This window comes from Octodon degus, unplaced genomic scaffold (genome assembly GCF_000260255.1).
Source record: "Octodon degus isolate 3935 unplaced genomic scaffold, OctDeg1.0 scaffold00002, whole genome shotgun sequence".
Taxonomy (NCBI): Eukaryota; Metazoa; Chordata; class Mammalia; order Rodentia; family Octodontidae; genus Octodon; species Octodon degus.
Genome location: NW_004524578.1, coordinates 33923459 through 33936580, shown reverse-complemented (window position 1 = coordinate 33936580; position 13122 = coordinate 33923459).

The window sequence follows — 13122 nt, the reverse complement described above, 5'->3', positions numbered from 1 at the left end:
CTGGGAATGCAGCTCCCTTGGGTTCAATCTGAAATATTGCCTGTAGTGAACTGATATTGGACAGGATATGTCAATTATGCAGAGATCAAATTGCATCAAACAACTGGGATTGCCCTGATTTTCTTCTTAGTTTATGACCAAAAAGTCAGTTCAACTTCTCTTTTTTACATATTGCAAAATGAACAGAGAACAGAATTTTATTTGCAGTTTGACCAGTATGGCCAGACATAGACTGTAATATTTTGTGAATAATGACAAAAATATACAATACAATTTAAATATATTGTGGTATATATGTATATGTACATATGAGAAAATAAATATATGTTACACATATACATGTGTTAAGTACATTGTGATATGTGTATGTATATATGACTTGTTCAACTTCTAAATCTGAGGCATTCAAAGGCAAATATTAAGTTGAAGAAGGTTATGAAACAATATTATAGTATGACCTCATTTTGGAAAATTTATATGTATATGCACATATGTCTAACATATGTAGGTTAAAAAAAATTAGGAAACATCACAATATGTAACCAGTGGCTAGAGCTGAGTGGGTGGATTGCTGGTAATTTTGTTATCTTCATGCTTTTCTGCAGTTTTTGCATTTCTTCAATAAATATGCATTATTTTATAATCAGAAAAAGATCTCACAACAAATGTTATTTTTAGGAAAAAAAAAACCCTAAAAGTCCTGGGGTGGGGCTAGGGATGTAGCTCAGTGCCATAGTATTTGCTTATGTGTGAGTGGCCTGGATTCCACCCCAGAACCACAAAAATGGAACAAGCCAGGTAGGGTAATGCACCTCCATAACCCTAGCACTCTAGGAGGCTGAGGCAAGAGAATTACTAGTTTGGGTCCTGCCTGGACAACTTAGTGACTTAGGGAGACCCTGTCTCAAAATAAAAATAAATAAATAGATAAAAAGCACCAAGGGTATAGCTCAGTATGAAGGTTCTGTTTTCAATCCTTGTACCACAAACACAGAATAAAACAAACTCACAGGGCCACAAAAATGGCTCAGTAGAATAAACGCTTCCCTGGCAAGCACTAGGGCCTGAGTTCAATCCCTGGTTCCGCCAAAAACAAACAAACAGACAAACAAACTCACAAAACAGGATGAAAATATAAGTTCTGTCATATTTTCTGGCTGCTCAGCAAACCACGTTCCCTTAAAGGCTTTGAATCTGACATTCCAGGTTGCTTGGTGAGCCTGGGGGGGTGGAAGAGAGAAATCTGCAGCTGGAGGGCAAAACTTGAGTACCTTCTTGAAGGAAGTAGCAGAGGCCAGTTGCTCTTAAGCTATCAGACAAGAGCCAACTAAAGGCAGGGGTCCTTCCCTCAGAGGAGCCCCCAGCGCTGCTGATGATCTCCTCTGTCACCATATTAAAAATTCCTCACGGTTTTTGAACAAGAAAACTACATTTTCCTTTGTTAACTGGGATTTGCAAGTTACTTGCTGGTGTCACCTGAAACTCTAAATAAAGCAATATCCTGGCTTTTGAGTGTCCCTGTAAGAAGATTGATCTCACCTGGAACATTTTTTCTTCCACAGCATTTTATACACGGAACTTTTCGTTTGCCCTTTGTTCGTATTTTGGGTCTCTCATATAAGAGAAACCAGGAGATGCAAATATATATGTCTGATTTTTGTCACATAACACTACAGTTTTAGGGTGTGTCCATTTTCCTACAACTGACAAGTTTTTCTTTGTTTATGCCAGAGTCATACTCCACAGTATAAGTAACCCTTCTACATCGTTGGTGGAAATGTAAACTAGCACAACCACCGTGGAAATCGGCATGGACATAGCTCAGAAAATTATACCTTGCAGAAAGATATAGAGGAAATCAGAGCGCAATTCTTTTCTGAAATAAAAAAAGAACTCTCAGAACTCATAGCAGATGAAGTAAAGAAGCAACTACAGAAATATAGGCAGGAAACCCAATCTGAAATAAACACTGCAGTAGAAGGGTTTCTAACTGCTTCTAAAGAAGATATTGAGAAAATTATACCTAAAAATTCCATTTGACTGGGCTATCCCCTTTTTAGATGTCTTCCAAAAGAGTTAAAGGTATAGTCCAGTGATCCATGCAAACCAATGTTTATAGCAGCACAGCTCACAGTAGCTGCAGCGGGGAAGCAGCCTCCACATCCCCAGCGGATGAGTGGGTAAAGAAAATGATTTTGCTCGTAAGGTCAACTCCAAAAACTTTCATCAGTAAGCTTCACCCTCTTTGGCTGAATTGATGTACTTCTGTCTTATTTTATTTTTGTACTTCTTTAACAGTTATTTTTAAAGGCATGTGTGGCTCAGTGGTAGAGCACAAGTACCTTGCAGGTGCTTGAGGACCTGGGCTTGATTTCTGGCAATGCATAACAGCAACAACTTTTTTTTTAAAAGCTTCCATTTCATTTAGAATGAGTTTTAAAGAAACTAAAAATTTAAAATACAAATCAAACAAAGGAACATCATTGAGTCTCTCAATCTTTGAAAAATAAAATCTTTATCCCATCCATCTCTGTCATGTTCCCACCTCACCCCATGCTGATTTTCTTTTTATTTTAAAGAAAATAAAAATAATAATAAATTAGAACCAATATAGAATTCCAAAAACCATGATGATAGGAATTCAACAATTGTTATATTGAATATTATTGTCTTCAAAGTAGTTAGTTCACAAGATGTTTAAGCCTATATTCTGGGTGTTTCCATGATGGAAAAGCCACACCTACACTGTCCACCCTCTTGCGCCCACTGCGGGGTGATGTCGCAGTGAGGCTGTTGTGTTGCGCAAGCGCCGGCCGGGCTGGGCCGGGCCGGCTGGGCTGTACCCGCCCACGGCCTGCATTCCGCGCCCCGCTGCATTCCGCGCCCCGCTGCGGGCTGGTCATCCGCGTGGGTTCCCGCAGCTCTGGGGCATTAACCCGGCCTTCACTCAGCCTGCCCTGATTAGTCTCCGTCTCACTCGACCCCGTCCCAGAAGCGACTTCTCTTATTACACAGTATCATCCTACCTCAGCTGTTGAAACCTGGTCATTTCGCACCTGCTTCGCTGAATTCTGAGTGCCCTGTGTTTTTGATGAGCTACTCACTTCATAAATTCACCCCTCTCCGGTTATCAGCACTCGGTCACCACTCAAGTGTGTCCCGGTGCAGCCTTCTCACGGCACCAGAAGGCCACTTGGTAAGCCTCCGCCCCCATCAAGATTACCAGCTAATGATTTTAAGTCTGTCTGAAAACTCCAAATGACACCATTGACAGAGGATAAAAATGAGATCCACAGCTTGGCCCAAGGGACAAAACCGCGTTCCTGTCATTCCCCTGGGTGCCTGAGCAGAGAAAAAAACCAAAACTGATCTTTTTTTCCTGAAATGAAGGAAAATTCTGCTCACCTTTTCACCCCCTAAAGATTTGTTTCTCTTAGAAAATCACTGCGTAAGGTTTCCCTCCTGTGCTTTAAAGATTTTTCAACACTACTAATTGCTGGAAATACCAAAATACCAGGGGCTGTAGGGTGCTTCTGGCCTTGTTCAGGGCCAACTCACACCCGGAAATATTTCGAGTTTGGTCAGAGAACGTGATCTCCTGAGGTTTCCAGCCCAGAGAGATGGCTTTGGTATCTGAATCCTCCCCAGTACTGCAGAGGACAATGTTGCCTTGCTCCCTCAGCGACTTGCTGAAAAACAACCTTCCTGCAGGTTGGTTCACATGGATCAGGTTCAACTCTTCCAGTGCAGCGCACTGTGGATGTATGTAGTCTGTTGTAACTACTGATTGGTGTGTGTGTGTGTGTGTGTGTGTGTGTGTGTGTGAGTGTCCAAGGTGCACTAAGAATTAGAAAATCATACAAATAACAAACTGCCTAATTTTATGACCATCACTCTGGTGGAGAATTCAGAAGGTAAACAGTAGCACAACTCTGGGCTCCTACTGACCCACAGCCCCAGCTGTCAATAGTGTGGGAATTTCTAGCCTTTCAGGTGTCTTTATGCACCTCCTTCCAGAAAGAACCAAGAAAACTCAGGCCCACTCTGAATGAGGAATATGCCAGGCTTGGGAAAGGCTCAATCCTGAGTGCCAGGTCTTGCCAGAGACTGCCCTAGAAGCAGGTTGGAACAGGGACTTCCTACCCCTGCTGTGTTTCATCTCTCATCCTGGGCTTTTACCTGCCAGTGGATAGTTGTGTATGTCCTCTGTAGAGCTCACAGTCTCACCAGGATCTGTGCCATTTATTCCACCGAAGCTCCCTCCACCTTCTGACTCTTGGCTGTGCCCACTGAGGGCCTTACATCTACCCTTTGAGGACCTGAGCTTCTGAGCTTCAACAAGGTTGACTCTCCTGTGGAATGGTAGCTCAGGCCAACACCACTTTCCCCATCCTTGGGGCAGCCCACTGGGAGCTCCAGTTTGATCCTGGGCTTCATCTGCTGGGCTTGGATTTTGAGCACCTATGTAGGGTTCAGAGAAAGTTTTTTTCCTTCTCCAAAGTGATGGAAGTCATTGCTGTCACCACCATGGGTGGCTACATCCTTGGAAGATCTTGTCCTTCTGGAAACAACTGTGCACCTGTCTTTTGCCCTCCACTGTGTCCCTCCCCAGGGACACTATATAAGGAGCTACCTAGTGGTCATTGCACCTCCATCAGTAAGAAATATACTGTAGGCTAAAGCAGTGGCCCACGGGTCTGAGTGTTCTGGCCAGGGCTGCTGCTGTCACTCAAAATCTGCTACTTATTGGGGAGTTGGACATGAATCCGTGGGAGATACTTATTTCTGTAAGCTCTGGGACTCTAGAGAGGAGACCAAGAAGGTAGCCATGGGTTAAAACCTGGCTACAAAAATTAAATGTCACAACATCATGTAAAAATAATTTTGGAGAGGTCTGATTAGGGTATATGAAACAGGCAGCTTGGGAACCTTCAAGGAGAGGCTTCTAGAGACGAGCAGCCATCTCTCAGATCCACTGAAATTCCACGGCAATGCCAACTGAGAAAGACCTGCTATTGCTATCAACATGCCATGGACAATACAGGCAATAACAAATGCTTACAGAGACGTGAAACATTAGCACTGCCGGCTATCACAGATGGAAATGTGAAGTGTTGTGAAGAACAATTGATGCATCTTCAAACTGACAACCGAAGAGTCAGCATATAACCCAAAAATTCTACTAGGTACCTATGTGAGATAAATGAAAAGATCATGTGCATACAAAGGCACACACACACACACACACACACACACACATCAATGTTCACAGAGGCATTATTCATTGGAGCTCAAAAGTAGAAATACCATACATGTCCTTCAAACGTCCTTCAATTGATGAATGAGTCAACAAAATGTGATATACTCAAACTATGGTTATTATTCAAAGATAAAAAGGAACTGAGTAGAGATAAAACACATTCCAACGTGGAAGAACCATGAAAACATACTAATTAAAGAAGTCAGTTGTAAATGACCTTATATTGTATAGTCCTGTTTATATGAATTGTCCAGAACAGGCAAATCTATAGGGTCAAAAAGATTAGTCATTTTGCAGGGCTGGGTTTGGTGTGGATGGTGATTGTTTGTAGGTAAATAGTTTCTTTTTGAAGCAATGCAAAGTTCTAACATTAGATTTGGTGATGTGTAAGTTATATTTCGATAAAGCTCTTTTTCTTTTTAGAAAAGATACCTTGTGTAGACAAAATAGCCAAGCCAGTCGTAAATTCATGATTTTAAAAAATCTCAAGCAAGCAAGCCACTTGTTTGAGGTTGAGCTGCTCTCACAGGCAGCCCTGCGGAGCTTAGTCCAAGGCTTTTATTTAGTAGTGGTTAAAGGATGATCAGCTATGCCAAACTCACAGCTGAACAGGAAAGTAAATTATCTCTGAAAGTCTTCCTGAGCTGGGAGGCTCAGTGTCCCTCAGTGCTTGGGCCCCAGTGTCCCTGTGGATAGGCTCACCCTGTAGCTCAATTGCATACTTTGGGGAAGATTTCAGCAGCCTCCAGCTGAGCTTAGTGTTTCGCATCTGGCACAGGCAACAAGCCATGATCCAAAGAGGCTTTTTGTGAAAATTATATTTCTTGTATAAAAAGCTTTCCATTTTGAAAAATTGCTCCAAGTCCACCTGCATTTGTAGCTTTATTTGGGTGACTGGGCTGGAAAATGGATGGAATGTTTCAACATGACCATTTTACAGCTTGAAATATAAACTTTTTTTTGTTCTGCTTCAAATATTCCACTTGTTGCTACGGTTCTGCCAATGGAAGTTGAACTTCACCTTTAGAATAATTTACATTATCTTCATAATTCCCTCTGGATATTGTCATAACCTTAGAAACAGTACATTTAATTCCACAACTTCAGGTTCTCTGGGTTGTAATGTTTTTGTTCCATCTCACTCCCTGTCAAAGTTCCTAAGAACTTCAGGCTTATCACTAAGCTGTGCCTTCTGTTGAGAACATTTAATTAATTAACTTGATTAATTAAAATGAGATATCAGTGCTTTGTAAGATGTTAGGGAATAATGTGATCCAGCATCTTCATCTTACAGATCTGGTCAAGTTTCTTTGGAAGACTGTGCCCAAATTACAATGCTAATTATTCAGGTCTCAGTTTATTCAGATTTTTTTATGAGAACATATTTATTGAGGGAAAGAAAGCTCTTGTCCGAAAGAGAGACAGGAGGGGGGCCTGAGTGGGTTGTTCCCCAGCCTATTCATATTTAAAATGGGATGAATAACATTTCATCATCAACATTATCATCATTATTATTATTCCTCCATTCAAAGAATCATGGTTATTACTATTGCTTCATTTATAGTTATTATTATCATTACTTCATTCATAGAATTATGACAACTGAGACCACCTTTGCAGTTGTGTTTTGTAAAAAATACCTTCTAACACCTAAATAAAAAGTATTCTTAATGAACACATGCAAATTCAAATCAATTTTATTCTGAGAAGGGTATTATCTCCACTGAGAAAACCTGAAACCAAAAATGGGATCACCTCATCAGGACAAATTCTGTCTTAGTTTGGAAAACATTGTTGGATGAGAATAGAAAAGCTAAGTTCAGTTTCTGTACCCAGAAAGGATTGTGTATGTAATAATGCATTTACACATACCTTTAATATATTCATTAGCTTTGTAATTTTTCACTTAGATAAGTTTGTAAGAATTGGAACAATGAGGTAAAGGTTTGACAAGATTTCCTAAATAGGTAGAAGAAGGCATAAAGTGGAACTGTGTTGTCTTTTGTCAGGGTGAGAGCTACCGTGAGTCAACTGTAGGAAAGTGATTCAGACAAGGCAGAGACTTGGTTCCATAAAGTAATACTGGAAAACTTGAATATATAAAGCATGGGCAGATGGGGCATACTCTTGGTTTAGATTCTAAGTGAGGAGCTGTTTTAAGGATTGCATGATGTTATGGTGTCTGTTATGGCTTGTGTTTAGATGTCTTCCCAAAGCCTCATGTGGTCCTAGGTAAGGCTTTTACAGAAGTGGCTGAATCTAGAGTGTGTGACACTCGATTGATTTATGGTACAATGCTGGGCTCCAGGGCACTAGGATTAAAGTGTGTGAGTGATACCTACCTAAATATTCTGGATAGCATCTAAGGAATAGAAAGAGCTGTGGCCTTCCCTTTGCTTCTTTTGCTACCTTCTGCCCAACATGAACTGTTCCTCCGCTACAATGCCTCATCTGTGCTACCCTGTCTTGAAGCCAGTGGATTATGGATTTAAACCTCTTCAAACTGTGAGCTAAATAATCCTCCCTTCCTTTAACTTTGGGTAGTAGGTGTTTGTCTCAGCAATGAACAGAGTAACTAAGATAGTAGCAAGCCCGATTTCTAAGCCAATGTCATGAACTTAAATTAGGTACAAGGCACCCACCATCATATGTAGTGATGTATTTTAGGATAGCGATCAGGCTGAAGAGCTATGGAAATACACAAAGAAATTCTAGTGCAGAAAGTACATGGAATTAAATTGAACACAGCCAAGACTATATGGGAACGCCTCTTAAGTCCTTTAATAAAAAAAAAGTAAGGCATTTCTGACCTGTTCAGTGAGATCATTTTGCTTTAGAGGACTAAGTGAGGCTTAGAGAGTATCATTAACTTTGCTTCCAGGTAAGAGAGATAAACACATTGGTTCTGATAGATTTTCCACAAAACTGAATGAGTGTATCAATAAAAGCTTTGGTAGAGAAACAGATGTAGCACATGATATACAAATGTGTAAGAAATTACAAGACTGGATTATGGTCACCCAGAGTTGGATAAGGAAGAATGAAGAGGGTATCTGCACACTGGAAACCAAAGGTTTCAGTCCAAGGTCTGGAGTTCATTACAGTGTCCATGCAAATCCATATCAGAAGGTGGATGGGTCTTCAGTGGAAGTTCTGAAGAATCTACAATGAAAGGCTGAAGGATCTGTGGTGGAAGCTTAAGAGTCTACAGTGGAAGGCAGAAGGATCTGTGGTGGAGCCAAAGAGTCTGTGCTAGAAGGTTCTGAAGAGTCTATGAAGGATGCTGAAGAGTCTGTGCTAGAAGTTACAGGATGATGTACATGCTGAAAGCAAAGACTGGAGCTCTTCTGAAGAACAGAGGCAGATCTGTCCTTCCTCGTTTCTCCCTTTATACCACCCAGATAATGAGCCACCCAAGGGATCTTCTATACCCTATGGTGTAGAATTGCTGAGCTTATTTAGTTAAATTTCTGAACTTCTAAGGTTGACACACTCAATCAACAATTACAGTGACATTAAGGACTGGACTGTTACCTTTATAGTGAAACTCATAAAGGAAAACTGTTTTGGATGGGAAGAATACTGGGGGTAGAACTTGGGGCTTTCACAGTGAGTGACATCCCCTTCCCATTTTTATTTTTTACTTTGAGACAGTATCTCCCTAAGATGCTAAGTGGCCCAGGCTAGGCTCAAACTCATGCTCCTATTGTCACATCCTTCCGGAGTTCTGGGTTACAAGCATGTACCACCATCCCAGGCCTGAAAACATTTTCTCTTCAGTCCAAGCATAGAAAAATCTCTCTTCTAGCATTGAGCTAAGTTACAAATGAAATGTAAATTTCCACAATTAATGATAAATGTTTTTGGAAGACTGTTGTGCCTTTCATCAAAACATAAATGAAACATTTTAATGGATTTGCTAAAGCACATGGTCTGCATATGCCATACAGTTATATCTGCAATATTTCCATGTAAGAGATTTATTGCCTCATAATAGCAATTAGAAGAGTAGGAATGGTGTTGGGTCTTTGAAGACATAGTTTATAGAAAGATTCAGTGGTTGAATTTTCTACATGTGAAAAGGTTAGTGCGAAGTTCATTCATTTCTATTACTGTGACATTCTGTAGACACTTAAATGTCAGGTAAAAATTATTTTACTGTATTTTTAGAGTCAGAGCTGAAATCAAATCCTGTTCAGTGTCTGGGGAGATGATTTGAATGTCTTTCTACATGGCATGATATTGTTTCCAGAATACCTTGAAATTGTTCATGAGCATGCTAGTAAGAATGATCTTACCTGCTCAGGAAGAGGAAAAAGACTGATCTCTAGCAGCTACTTTACATTAACAGTCTCCATCTTGTAACTTATAAAGCCTATTGCAATGGGTTTCATTCATCTTTGCTGACCACCCAGAGGGTATAACTTAGTCATTTGATGAGACAAATGGTGCTCTTAGGGTATTCTAGTTATTCCACCCTTTTGGCCTAGAAACTTTCTGAAAGTTAATCTGACAAGAGATATTTCCTGGAATGGTCAACTGTAGTGGCCCATTTTGGTCCCCACATTGAGAATAAAATAAATTCGATTGTATGATTTTGCAAGGATAGACGCCACATATTTTCTAAACCCATAGGACATTTGAAAATTTTCTTGTGCCTGGACTTAGGTAAGATATTGTTTAATTTTCATTAGTAATTGTCTGTTAAATAAAATTTAATTTAAAAATAGTCAAAATAGTGAGAAAAAAAGAAGTTATTTTAGAGACTGAAAGGAAAATCACAAGGCAGTCTAGTTCTCTAACACTCAGGTTGAAATTCTTATTTGTCACAGCAAATTCCTAGGGTACTAAGTCTGTATTTTTTCTGCTAGTCATGGCATCAAAGATGTTTATGAGAAAGCCTGGCATTTCTGTATCAAGAAATGTTTCAAGATGGGGTATGGTTGCACATGCCTGTAATCCCAGTGCTTGGGAGGCTGAAAACAGGAGGATTACTATGAGTCCAGTCTGTGTAGTGAGACCCTGTAGACCCTGTACTGAATACACAAAGAAAGAAATGTATCAGTTTCGGGCAACCAAGCTGCCAAATAGTGGCTTACAAGTACGAGGGGTAAATGGCACAGGCAGGTGTCCTCCGGAAGGCCCAACCCAGAAACTTCCATGCACATCTCAAGAGCCAGACTGTCTGCAGGAGCTGCTGACAAGGACAGCAGTGTTTCAGCTGAACACATTACACTTCCATACAAGGTTAAGGTCAGTGAGAAAGTGGGGCAGATGGCCAACACGTCAGCCCCAATACCATGCTCAGCCAAAGGTAAGGACAGTGTCCTCACATCCCTTACTATGAGGGATGCATCATCCTGAACATATCCAGATCCTCCTTGAATCTATTTATATTTTCAGCCATTCTGTTTTTAGACCCAACAGTTGACAATGGTAGAGATAAACTCAGAAGTGGTTGTTTCCCAGTTAGTCTTTTTCATGTGAATCAAGAAAAGGAGGGAGCAGACTGTTGCTGACTTCTTGGCGTGTGAGGTCCTCAGTGTTCCCAAGGAGGAGCCAGGGATCATTAATGCTTGGAGAGATGCCATCCCCTCCCTGCCCCTTGCTGCTCCACACTCACACAGTCATTCAAATGACTACGCACTCAGGTCCCCACTACGCACCAAGAAATCACGTGTGAACATACACATGAGTATGAGTGCACATGATACTTCTGTTTTAGGCATTTTAAAGCCCCTTTTTGGCCAAGGAGAGAATACTGACCTCCAGGTGAGCCAGTTCTTAGAGACAGCAAAAGCTTATTTGCCTGGGATGCACACCCCATCGAATCTAGAGCCGTGGCTCCTCTTTCTGATCTGAGAACCCCCAGAGGCTGTATTCCTCTGTCTTAATCCTCCCAGTGCCAGGCAACTAGAGCTTGAAGTTGGTTGAAATTATCAAACTAGCTCATCCTAAACTATTTATCCTGTTTTACCCCTCTCCCCCTTAAAAAAAACCCAGTAAGGCTCTGACCTCAGTCTTAGCACCTGTCTTATGTCTCTGACCACACCTGTGTTTTCTCACATGAGCTTTCATTGCTGACCTGCTGTGCCCTTGTCCCCAGGACCTTTGCATGCAGTCAGTCTGTTTTCCTGAACCTGTCCTGAGTCTCCTTTTGTGGCAGCACCCATTTGACCATCACAGCAGGTTTCAGCTCTTCTCAAAGATTCACCATGTACAATAGTTTGTGGTTGACTCAGAGCAAGAATTCTAATCCTATGAATGCAAGCACCAATTTATTTTTGGTGTGTCTTACAGTTGGCTCACCAACTACCTGTATAAGATTACTTAAGGTTATTTACTTAAAAAAATGCAGTTCTTAGATGCCAACTACACTTTTCGAGTCACGATTTCAGAAAGACAGCTGTAAACATTTTTCAAGGTAATACATGCTCCAGGAGGGCAGGGATTCTGTTTTCCTCCCACTTCTGTCTCCTCTGCCTGTCATAATGCTTGCCATGAGGCTGGTACTCAATAAATATTTGTTGCATGTGTAAATACTGAAGGTGGTGCCTGACAGGCTAGGACTCAAGGTTTTCCAGGCAATGGGCTGGGACTTGAGGTTTCTCAGGCACTCTGACCCGAACACTCTCCCTCTTGGTTTCCCAGGCACCCTGCCCCTAACCTCTCTCTCTTGGCTCGGGGGTGGGGGGGTGTAGACCACAATCCAACCCCGCCCCGTTTTGTACCCTGGTCTCAGTTCACTTCCCCTTGGCCTCACAGAGTCAAACCACAAAGAAAAAAATGACCTCCACCTGCAATCTGGCTGCTCCAGCCTGTGATCACCCTCTCTAAAAAACCCTGTAAAGTCTCCTGTTCTCTTTTGTTCGGGGCTGTCTTGGTCCATAAGACAGCCCTGTGCATGAACTTCCAATAAACCTGCTTTACTCATGTCAATGTGTCTGGTTCAGTTCCACATGGGTTTGGCTGCCTCAGTTTGACCTTTCAGTTCTTATGTTTTGGGCATTGTTCTAGGATGTCTTGTGTATTAACTCTTTGTGTCCACAAATTAACTGTTTTAATCCTTTGAGATAGACATTGTTATTATGCCCATGTAACAAATGAGGATATCAAGACACAGAGAAATTAAGTGACTTGTTCAAGTTATCTAAATCTGTTTCATGTTACTATAACAAAGTGACATAGGCTGAGTAATTTGAATAGGTTTATTTGGTTCACCTTTCTGGAGTCTGGAAAGTGCAAACAGCATGATGCTTGCGTCCTGATGAGGACTCCTTAGCTGTGTTATGACATGTTGGAGAAGTAGAAAGATACTAGGCCCTGGCACAAGGGAGAACGAAGTCACATGATGAGACAGGAAATGAGAGGCTGGGAGGGGACAGGCTCACTTATTTTTTTTAATAATAATCCTCTTTCTGGGAAACTATTCCACCTCTACCAGACCTGAACCACTCCTATGAAATAATATTAATCCCTTCACAAAGGTGGGGATGCTGAGATCTAACTACCTTCCACTATACCTTACCTCTTAAATATTCTACCACCTCATCTTGGAGGCCAAGCTACTAGCACACAAAGCCTTAGAGAGAAATCATATCCAAGTTGAAGCATACAGTCTCACAGCTTGTAGTTGATATAGCTGGGTTTTGAGCCTAAGCAGTCTGCATAAATTAACGATTGGATTCCAAGCTTATTCCTGGAAGCAAGCAAGCATTACCCTGATTCAGAGAGAGAGAGAGAGAGAGAGAGAGAGAGAGAGAGAGAGAGAGAGAGAGAGAGACAGAGAGAGACAGAGAGAGACAGAGAGAGACAGAGAGAGACAGAGAGAGACAGAGAGAGACAGAGAGACAGAGAGAGAG